The following is a 12,660-nucleotide window of genomic DNA, read 5'->3' on the forward strand; positions in this document are numbered from 1 at the left end:
CAGTGTCAAATGTAGTACCAAAACATCCCAGGGAGACCGAGAGCCCCTGAGAATTATGCAACGTTCTCTCTAATGCACATGTAAACACAACACAGCCCATCCTGGCTCTCCTCTCTGCCCCCCTCTGTCTAATGCACATGTAAACACAACACAGCCCATCCTGGTCCTCCTCTCTGCCCCCCTCTGTCTAATACACATGTAAACACAACACAGCCCATCCTGGTCCTCCTCTCTGCCCCCCTCTGTCTAATACACATGTAAACACAACACAGCCCATCCTGGTTCTCGTCTCTGCCCCCCTCTGTCTAATGCACATGTAAACACAACACAGCCCATCCTGGTTCTCGTCTCTGCCCCCCTCTGTCTAATGCACATGTAAACACAACACAGCCCATCCTGGTTCTCCTCTCTGCCCCCCTCTGTCTAATGCACATGTAAACACAACACAGCCCATCCTGGTTCTCCTCTCTGCCCCCCTCTGTCTAATGCACATGTAAACACAACACAGCCCATCCTGGTTCTCCTCTCTGCCCCCCTCTGTCTAATGCACATGTAAACACAACACAGCCCATCCTGGTTCTCCTCTCTGCCCCCCTCTGTCTAATGCACATGTAAACACAACACAGCCCATCCTGGCTCTCGTCTCTGCCCCCCTCTGTCTAATGCACATGTAAACACAACACAGCCCATCCTGGCTCTCGTCTCTGCCCCCCTCTATCTAATGCACATGTAAACACAACACAGCCCATCCTGGTTCTCGTCTCTGCCCCCCTCTGTCTAATGCACATGTAAACACAACACAGCCCATCCTGGTTCTCCTCTCTGCCCCCCTCTGTCTAATGCACATGTAAACACAACACAGCCCATCCTGGTCCTCCTCTCTGCCCCCCTCTGTCTAATGCACATGTAAACACAACACAGCCCATCCTGGCTCTCGTCTCTGCCCCCCTCTGTCTAATGCACATGTAAACACAACACAGCCCATCCTGGCTCTCCTCTCTGCCCCCCTCTGTCTAATACACATGTAAACACAACACAGCCCATCCTGGTTCTCCTCTCTGCCCCCCTCTGTCTAATACACATGTAAACACAACACAGCCCATCCTGGCTCTCCTCTCTGCCCCCTCTGTCTAATACACATGTAAACACAACACAGCCCATCCTGGTTCTCCTCTCTGCCCCCCTCTGTCTAATGCACATGTAAACACAACACAGCCCATCCTGGCTCTCCTCTCTTCCCCCTCTGTCTAATGCACATGTAAACACAACACAGCCCATCCTGGCTCTCCTCTCTTCCCCCTCTGTCTAATGCACATGTAAACACAACACAGCCCATCCTGGCTCTCCTCTCTGCCCCCCTCTGTCTAATACACATGTAAACACAACACAGCCCATCCTGGTTCTCCTCTCTGCCCCCCTCTGTCTAATGCACATGTAAACACAACACAGCCCATCCTGGCTCTCCTCTCTTCCCCCTCTGTCTAATGCACATGTAAACACAACACAGCCCATCCTGGCTCTCCTCTCTTCCCCCTCTGTCTAATGCACATGTAAACACAACACAGCCCATCCTGGCTCTCCTCTCTGCCCCCCTCTGTCTAATACACATGTAAACACAACACAGCCCATCCTGGTTCTCCTCTCTGCCCCCCTCTGTCTAATGCACATGTAAACACAACACAGCCCATCCTGGCTCTCCTCTCTTCCCCCTCTGTCTAATGCACATGTAAACACAACACAGCCCATCCTGGCTCTCCTCTCTTCCCCCTCTGTCTAATGCACATGTAAACACAACACAGCCCATCCTGGCTCTCCTCTCTGCCCCCCTCTGTCTAATACACATGTAAACACAACACAGCCCATCCTGGTCCTCCTCTCTGCCCCCCTCTGTCTAATGCACATGTAAACACAACACAGCCCATCCTGGTTCTCGTCTCTGCCCCCCTCTGTCTAATGCACATGTAAACACAACACAGCCCATCCTGGTCCTCCTCTCTGCCCCCCTCTGTCTAATGCACATGTAAACACAACACAGCCCATCCTGGTCCTCCTCTCTGCCCCCCTCTGTCTAATGCACATGTAAACACAACACAGCCCATCCTGGCTCTCCTCTCTGCCCCCCTCTGTCTAATGCACATGTAAACACAACACAGCCCATCCTGGCTCTCCTCTCTTCCCCCTCTGTCTAATGCACATGTAAACACAACACAGCCCATCCTGGCTCTCCTCTCTTCCCCCTCTGTCTAATGCACATGTAAACACAACACAGCCCATCCTGGCTCTCCTCTCTGCCCCCCTCTGTCTAATACACATGTAAACACAACACAGCCCATCCTGGTTCTCCTCTCTGCCCCCCTCTGTCTAATGCACATGTAAACACAACACAGCCCATCCTGGCTCTCCTCTCTTCCCCCTCTGTCTAATGCACATGTAAACACAACACAGCCCATCCTGGTTCTCGTCTCTGCCCCCCTCTGTCTAATGCACATGTAAACACAACACAGCCCATCCTGGCTCTCCTCTCTGCCCCCTCTGTCTAATGCACATGTAAACACAACACAGCCCATCCTGGCTCTCCTCTCTGCCCCCCTCTGTCTAATGCACATGTAAACACAACACAGCCCATCCTGGCTCTCGTCTCTGCCTCCCTCTGTCTAATGCACATGTAAACACAACACAGCCCATCCTGGTCCTCCTCTCTGCCTCCCTCTGTCTAATACACATGTAAACACAACACAGCCCATCCTGGCTCTCCTCTCTGCCCCCCTCTGTCTAATGCACATGTAAACACAACACAGCCCATCCTGGTCCTCCTCTCTGCCCCCCTCTGTCTAATGCACATGTAAACACAACACAGCCCACCCTGGCTCTCCTCTCTGCCCCCCTCTGTCTAATGCACATGTAAACACAACACAGCCCATCCTGGTCCTCCTCTCTGCCCCCCTCTGTCTAATGCACATGTAAACACAACACAGCCCATCCTGGCTCTCGTCTCTGCCCCCCTCTGTCTAATGCACATGTAAACACAACACAGCCCATCCTGGCTCTCGTCTCTGCCCCCTCTGTCTAATGCACATGTAAACACAACACAGCCCATCCTGGTCCTCCTCTCTGCCCCCTCTGTCTAATGCACATGTAAACACAACACAGCCCATCCTGGCTCTCCTCTCTGCCCCCCTCTGTCTAATGCACATGTAAACACAACACAGCCCATCCTGGTCCTCCTCTCTGCCCCCCTCTGTCTAATGCACATGTAAACACAACACAGCCCATCCTGGTCCTCCTCTCTGCCCCCCTCTGTCTAATGCACATGTAAACACAACACAGCCCATCCTGGCTCTCCTCTCTGCCCCCCTCTGTCTAATGCACATGTAAACACAACACAGCCCATCCTGGTCCTCCTCTCTGCCCCCCTCTGTCTAATGCACATGTAAACACAACACAGCCCATCCTGGCTCTCGTCTCTGCCCCCCTCTGTCTAATGCACATGTAAACACAACACAGCCCATCCTGGCTCTCGTCTCTGCCCCCCTCTGTCTAATGCACATGTAAACACAACACAGCCCATCCTGGTTCTCCTCTCTGCCCCCCTCTGTCTAATGCACATGTAAACACAACACAGCCCATCCTGGCTCTCCTCTCTGCCCCCCTCTGTCTAATGCACATGTAAACACAACATAGCCGATCCTGGCTCTCGTCTCTGCCCCCCTCTGTCTAATGCACATGTAAACACAACACAGCCCATCCTGGTCCTCCTCTCTGCCTCCCTCTGTCTAATGTACATGTAAACACAACACAGCCCATCCTGGTCCTCCTCTCTGCCTCCCTCTGTCTAATGCACATGTAAACACAACACAGCCCATCCTGGTCCTCCTCTCTGCCCCCCTCTGTCTAATACACATGTAAACACAACACAGCCCATCCTGGCTCTCCTCTCTGCCCCCCTCTGTCTAATGCACATGTAAACACAACACAGCCCATCCTGGTCCTCCTCTCTGCCCCCCTCTGTCTAATGCACATGTAAACACAACACAGCCCATCCTGGTCCTCCTCACTGCCCCCCTCTGTCTAATGCACATGTAAACACAACACAGCCCATCCTGGTCCTCCTCTCTGCCCCCCTCTGTCTAATGCACATGTAAACACAACACAGCCCATCCTGGTCCTCCTCTCTGCCTCCCTCTGTCTAATGCACATGTAAACACAACACAGCCCATCCTGGCTCTCGTCTCTGCCCCCCTCTGTCTAATACACATGTAAACACAACACAGCCCATCCTGGCTCTCCTCTCTGCCCACCTCTGTCTAATGCACATGTAAACACAACACAGCCCATCCTGGCTCTCCTCTCTGCCCCCCTCTGTCTAATGCACATGTAAACACAACACAGCCCATCCTGGTCCTCCTCTCTGCCCCCCTCTGTCTAATGCACATGTAAACACAACACAGCCCATCCTGGCTCTCGTCTCTGCCCCCCTCTGTCTAATGCACATGTAAACACAACACAGCCCATCCTGGTTCTCCTCTCTGCCCCCCTCTGTCTAATACACATGTAAACACAACACAGCCCATCCTGGTCCTCCTCTCTGCCCCCCTCTGTCTAATGCACATGTAAACACAACACAGCCCATCCTGGCTCTCCTCTCTGCCCCCTCTGTCTAATGCACATGTAAACACAACACAGCCCATCCTGGCTCTCCTCTCTGCCCCCCTCTGTCTAATGCACATGTAAACACAACACAGCCCATCCTGGCTCTCCTCTCTGCCCCCTCTGTCTAATGCACATGTAAACACAACACAGCCCATCCTGGCTCTCCTCTCTGCCCCCCTCTGTCTAATGCACATGTAAACACAACACAGCCCATCCTGGTCCTCCTCTCTGCCCCCCTCTGTCTAATGCACATGTAAACACAACACAGCCCATCCTGGCTCTCCTCTCTGCCCCCCTCTGTCTAATACACATGTGAACACAACACAGCCCATCCTGGCTCTCCTCTCTGCCCCCCTCTGTCTAATGCACATGTAAACACAACACAGCCCATCCTGGCTCTCCTCTCTGCCCCCCTCTGTCTAATGCACATGTAAACACAACACAGCCCATCCTGGCTCTCCTCTCTGCCCCCTCTGTCTAATGCACATGTAAACACAACACAGCCCATCCTGGCTCTCCTCTCTGCCCCCCTCTGTCTAATGCACATGTAAACACAACACAGCCCATCCTGGTCCTCCTCTCTGCCCCCCTCTGTCTAATGCACATGTAAACACAACACAGCCCATCCTGGCTCTCCTCTCTGCCCCCCTCTGTCTAATACACATGTGAACACAACACAGCCCATCCTGGCTCTCCTCTCTGCCCCCCTCTGTCTAATGCACATGTAAACACAACACAGCCCATCCTGGCTCTCCTCTCTGCCCCCTCTGTCTAATGCACATGTAAACACAACACAGCCCATCCTGGCTCTCCTCTCTGCCCCCCTCTGTCTAATGCACATGTAAACACAACACAGCCCATCCTGGTCCTCCTCTCTGCCCCCCTCTTTCTAATGCACATGTAAACACAACACAGCCCATCCTGGTCCTCCTCTCTGCCCCCCTCTGTCTAATGCACATGTAAACACAACACAGCCCATCCTGGTTCTCCTCTCTTCCCCCTCTGTCTAATGCACATGTAAACACAACACAGCCCATCCTGGCTCTCCTCTCTTCCCCCTCTGTCTAATGCACATGTAAACACAACACAGCCCATCCTGGTTCTCCTCTCTGCCCCCTCTGTCTAATACACTTATTAGACAGCTTAGTGGGCTTTTGTTACATCGGACTGTCTCATCCTCTTCAGTGGATTAGGCCCTCACCTTTTGCCTACTTCCATACATGTTGGTGGGGGATATATATTTTCACCGACTCTGTGTTCACTTTTACACTATTGGATTTGTGAAAATGTGTTATTGTTATTGAATGGATGAATGCATTTACTTATTGAATGGACAGTGAAATGTTTGTACGGTATAAAAGGGATTTGAAATAAAGTCAAATCTATTTATTTTATTTTTAATGTGATTCCTTTGGAGCACTTAGGAAGATGGTTTATGATAGCAGAGTTGTACACACACACACACACACACACACACACACACACACACACACACACACACACACACACACACACACACACACACACACACACACACACACACGCAAAACACACGCAAAACACACACACACACACACACACACATACACACGCGTGGGGTTTTCTTGGAAGTGTGAGGGAGACACTCGGGGAGAGGAGAATTGGACTCTGGAGTGTTTCTCAAGTCTCTGGAACAGAATCCTGTCCATAGGTCAGGAGAGATCGGGAGGGAGGGAGTGAGAGAGACAGAGAGAGAGAGAGAGAGAGAGAGAGAGAGAGAGAGGGAGAGAAAAAGAGAGAGAGAGAGAGAAAGAGAGAGAGATTGGGAGGGGGTGAGAGAGAGAGAGAGAGAGAGAGAGAGAGAGAGCAACAGAGAGAGAGAGAAACAGAGTGCTGTCCCTGGTTCGAATCCAGGTTGAATCACAGCCGGCCGTGATTGGGAGTCCCATAAGGCGGTGGACAATTGACTCAGCGTCGTCTGGGTTTGGCCGGGGTAGGCCGCCATTGTAAATAAGAATTTGTTCTTAACTGACTTGCCTATTTAAATAAAGGTTAAATAAAATAAAAAATATCGTCTGGAGTCCATCCCTGGACTGCATCTCCAACCTCACGGCCTCCAGTCTGGAGGGTTGTTTCCTCCTACCCCTTTTCATTGTTTGAACCTAGAAAAACATGCAAAGGTCTAAGATCCTCGCCATCTAAAGGGCATGATTCCAATGTTGTGGTCGAAAACTCTGTTTCCCCCTCAGTTCAGCACCCAGGAAAAGAACATGGTACGGGGAAATGTTTGTGATTTAGATTTTAGACACATGTTCAAGGATCAAGCAGCAAAACACAGCTCCAAAACACTGGAAAGAATAGACCTGTGAGTCAACAAGCTTTAGTTGCTATGTTGGACTGCTAGAGAAAATCAACAGTTGTGACCAACAGTGACCTTACTTGAGAAAACTGAGTTCATTCTGTTTTTGTCTTTGAGGGAGGGAACTTGTTTGGTTGTTGCTGCTTGCCAAATGCCATATAACACATCTAGGCTACTATTATTAGCAGTTATTTGGGACACATAAATAGGACAAGGTTTGAGTACAAATGAAGATAAACAAATATATAGGCTACATCAACAAATAAAGTTTTGAAAAAAAAGCTTTTTTGATGATCTGTTTTGAATTTTTTACTAAGAGTTGTGAAGTTTCACCACCAAATCCCAGCAGTCTTTAAAATGACATTCAGGAGCAAAAGGTTTTCAATAGTTATTTTTAACTAATATAAAATATATATTAATTGGAATATAAATTGGAATGGAATATAACTAATAACATGAAATAACATTGGAATATAACATTTAATAACAATAATTAACTCAGTGTAACATTGATGTGGCAACTCTCTTATGTTCTGCAATTGCACGATTCTAATTTGTACATACAGTAGGTCATAAATAAAGCTATCCCCAGTAAAATTGGAGCACAACTCATGAGCCCACCTCCTGAGCCCACGCTCACACCTAATCCAGTCCCCACCTGTGACTGAAAACAGGGGGAGAGATATCTCCCAAAAGCTGTGAAATGTTTTGTTGATCAAGAGCAGTGGCAGCCAGGGAAAGTTTGCGGGAAATAATTTGATGAGATCTTGTGGTTAAAATGTTACCCCAGGCAGTTACCCCACGAGGCTAGTCACCCCCTAGTGCCTTACACTATAGTAGCATGTTATATTATTCACTTTTTAAAATTATTATAATTGTTTTAAATTATTGTATTATTCACTTCTAAGGGTGATTTGAAACAAGTACATTGCATTGTTTGCTATTGGATTAACTGGTAGTTAAAACGACAAAATTGAAAATATATAATTATGTTGTTTTGGTGATTAAACCAGTGTTCTCATTACATTTCGCAATAAACGTATGTTTTTAATCAATGGTTGTGTGGTGAGAGATGTTTACAATCCACATTAATGCAAAATGACAGATTTTGAATGAAAGACTGGCTACATTACAAGTGTGACCAGTTTAGAGTGCTGTACTAAGACTTGTGAAAATGTACCACATACAGTAGGCCTACTTGTGAAAATAGTACAAATGCGATTAAAAAAAAGGTAATATTTACTACATATAATATTGAGATATAACTGTTTGCAACAGCGGGATAGGATTAGCCCTATAAGCATAGGGCTACAGTGGAGAAGGAATTATGAAAATTGAGCATTCAAGAATGCAGAACGTTCTAGAATTGCCATTTGAAACGAGGAAGGCAACCCTAGAATTCGAATTCGATGTTGCAACACAAAACTGGGGGGAAATATTTCATACCAGGGATGGCTTGAGTGAATATTCAAATACATTATCATGGGAAAAATAAACCATTATTGACAACCATTATGTATTGAACTATAGCCTAACGTTCGATAAAGTGCGACTGCATTATTGCTTAGGGCTAATCCTATCCCGCTGTTGCAAACACTTTTACCTCAATATTATATGTAGTAAATTGTATATATTTTTTATTGCTTTGTAAACATTTCACTGTAAACTAAGCATTTCACTGTAAACTAAGCATTTCACTGTAAGGTGTACCTGTTGTATTCGGCGCATGTGACAAATAACATTTGATTTGAGACCCAATTATCATTCAATAGGTAGCCAACATCCAATTTATTCATTGTAGACTACCTATGCCAGACAGGTTCACTGCCATCTATCGGATCGGTTGTTGTCGGGTTAGCTCACGTAGCTCTACATCTTGATCAATTGTGACGCTCCAGCCATGTCACGCCGATTGCCAAATCCGTAATCAAAATGTTTACATATATGGCAGGTCGCCGGTGAGATGTGTCATAATCAATACCCTACAGATAGCCTTAGTCTATGAAGACATTTTCTAAATAGTGTATTTAAAAAAAAGTAATTCTTGTTTATATGAGCATAGCTATAACAACAACTTCACAAAGTAAGGTAGGCTATCATTTTAAATAAATGATTTGCATTAGCCTATTTAAAGAAAAACGCCACAATTGAGGCATAGGATGACAGCCGAGCAGTAGAATATTTGCATAATTGGACTCGAACGATTAGAATCCATACTGGCCAATGTAATTGACTTTTCTTCATGGATGCTCAAGAAGAGATGTCTGTGAAGGATACCGCGGGAGCTGAGTCCCCGGACAGCATCGAAGACAGACCCCCAGCAATTTATAGTAAGTGAGAAAGCTGTCTACTGGGTTTGACGCTCAGTGTCACTGCAGTAGGCAATGTGCGCGATGACTGTAGAATACAATATAATCTAAAACCAGGGCAAATGCTGGTGAAGGGATTCTAGGGTGAAGAGAGGTCTAGATGGTGCAGTCCAACTCTCTTACCCCATTAGAACCCAAAATATAACTTTGTTTTACTCCAATGTTTGTAAACAATGCAATTGTAAACAAACAATGTGTACGGTAGGCCTACCTTCAAAACATGGTTAAAACCATCATTTCGATCAAATCAAATCAAATGTATTTATATAGTCCTTCTTACATCAGCTGATATATCAAAGTGCTGTACAGAAACCCAGCCTAAAACCCCAAACAGCAAGCAATGCAGGTGTAGAAGCACAGTGGCTAGGAAAAACTCCCTAGAAAGGCCAAAACCTATGAAGAAACCTAGAGAGGAACCAGGCTATGAGGGGTGGCCAGTCCTCTTCTGGCTGTGCCGGGTGAAGATTATAACAGAACATGGCCAAGATGTTCAAATGTTCATAAATGACCAGCATGGTCAAATAATAATAATCACAGTAGTTGTCGAGGGTGCAACAAGTCAGCACCTCAGGAGTAAATGTCAGTTGGCTTTTCATAGCCGATCATTGAGAGTATCTCTACCGCTCCTGCTGTCTCTAGAGAGTTGAAAACAGCAGGTCTGGGACAGGTAGCACGTCCGGTGAACAGGTCAGGGTTCCATAGCCGCAGGCAGAACAGTTGAAACTGGAGCAGCAGCACGGCCAGGTGGACTGGGGACAGCAAGGAGTCATCATGCCAGGTAGTCCTGAGGCATGGTCGTAGGGCTCAGGTCTTCCGAGAGAGAGAAAGAAAGAAAGAAAGAAAGAAAGAGAGAGAGAAAGAGAGAATTAGAGAAAGCATACTTAAATTCACACAGGACACCGGATAAGACAGGAGAAATACTCCAGATATAACAGACTGACCCTAGCCCCCCGACACATAAACCACTGCAGCATAAATACTGGAGGCTGAGACAGGAGGGGTCAGGAGACACTGTGGCCCCACCCGATGATACCCCCGGGCAGGGCCAAACAGGCATGATATAACCCCACCCACTTTGCCAAAGCACAGCCCCCACACCACTAGAGGGATATCTTCAACCACCAACTTACCATCCTGAAACAAGGCCGAGTATAGCCCACAAAGATCTCCGCCACGGCACAACCCAAGGGGGGGCGCCAACCTAGACAGGAAGACCACGTCAGTGACTCAACCCACTCAAGTGACGCACCCCTCCTAGGGACGGCATGGAAGAGCACCAGTAAGCCAGTGACTCAGCCCCTGTAATAGGGTTTGAGGCAGAGAATCCCAGTGGAGAGAGGGGAACCGGCCAGGCAGAGACAGCAAGGGCGGTTCGTTGCTCCAGAGCCTTTCCGTTCACCTTCACACTCCTGGGCCAGACTACACTCAATCATATGACCTACTGAAGAGATGAGTCTTCAGTAAAGACTTAAAGGTTGAGACCGAGTCTGCGTCTCTCACATGGCGTAGGCAGACCATTCCATAAAAATGGAGCTCTATAGGAGAAAGCCCTGCCTCCAACTGTTTGCTTAGAAATTCTAGGGACAATTAGGAGGCCTGCGTCTTGTGACCGTAGCGTACGTGTAGGTATGTACGGCAGGACCAAATTGTAAAGATAGGTAGGAGCAAGCTCATGTAATGCTTTTTAGGTTAGCAGTAAAACCTTGAAATCAGCCCTTGCCTTAACAGGAAGCCAGTGTAGGGAGGCTAGCACTGGAGTAATATGATCAAATTTTTTGGTTCTAGTCAGGATTCTAGCAGCCGTATATAGCACTAACTGAAGTGATCTCATGGATCTCTATGAACGTGGCTACATTTCTCCAGCACCATCCCTGGGCTTTTTACCCAAACAGTAGAGGGTGGCAGCTTTGTTATTGTTTACATTTCAGTTTGCACAAACAGGTAGGTACAATGGTAAGCTACTTTGTAACACTGAAATTACACTATTCCCTATGCTGCTATTGATCAACCAAAACCTCACTTACAGACACTCACACACACTTGTAGACTCATTACATGCTGCTACTCTTTATTCTTATTCTTATTATGATCTATCCCGATGTCTAGTCACTTTACCCTGCCTTCATGTACATATCTACCTCAAATACCTTATTATTATCTCTCCTGATGCCTAGTCACTTAACCCTGCCTTCATGTACATATCTACCTCAAATACCTTATTATTATCTCTCCTGATGCCTAGTCACTTTACCCTGCCTTCATGTACATATCTACCTCAAATACCTTATTATTATCTCTCCTGATGCCTAGTCACTTTACCCTGCCTTCATGTACATATCTACCTCAAATACCTTATTATTATCTCTCCTGATGCCTAGTCACTTAACCCTGCCTTCATGTACATATCTACCTCAAATACCTTATTATTATCTCTCCTGATGCCTAGTCACTTAACCCTGCCTTCATGTACATATCTACCTCAAATACCTTATTATTATCTATCCCGATGTCTAGTCACTTTACCCTGCCTTCATGTACATATCTACCTCAAATACCTTATTATTATCTATCCTGATGCCTAGTCACTTAACCCTGCCTTCATGTACATATCTACCTCAAATACCTTATTATTATCTCTCCTTATGCCTAGTCACTTAACCCTGCCTTCATGTACATATCTACCTCAAATACCTTATTATTATCTATCCTGATGCCTAGTCACTTAACCCTGCCTTCATGTACATATCTACCTCAAATACCTTATTATTATCTCTCCTGATGCCTAGTCACTTAACCCTGCCTTCATGTACATATCTACCTCAAATACCTTATTATTATCTATCCTGATGCCTAGTCACTTTACCCTGCCTTCATGTACATATCTACCTCAAATACCTTATTATTATCTATCCTGATGCCTAGTCACTTAACCCTGCCTTCATGTACATATCTACCTCAAATACCTTATTATTATCTCTCCTGATGCCTAGTCACTTAACCCTGCCTTCATGTACATATCTACCTCAAATACCTTATTATTATCTATCCTGATGCCTAGTCACTTTACCCTGCCTTCATGTACATATCTACCTCAAATACCTTATTATTATCTATCCTGATGCCTAGTCACTTTACCCTGCCTTCATGTACATATCTACCTCAAATACCTTATTATTATCTCTCCTGATGCCTAGTCACTTTACCCTGCCTTCATGTACATATCTACCTCAAATACCATATTATTATCTATCCTGATGCCTAGTCACTTTACCCTGCCTTCATGTACGTATCTACCTCAAACAC

This window comes from Salvelinus namaycush, chromosome 14 (genome assembly GCF_016432855.1).
Source record: "Salvelinus namaycush isolate Seneca chromosome 14, SaNama_1.0, whole genome shotgun sequence".
In the NCBI taxonomy this organism is placed as follows: Eukaryota; Metazoa; Chordata; class Actinopteri; order Salmoniformes; family Salmonidae; genus Salvelinus; species Salvelinus namaycush.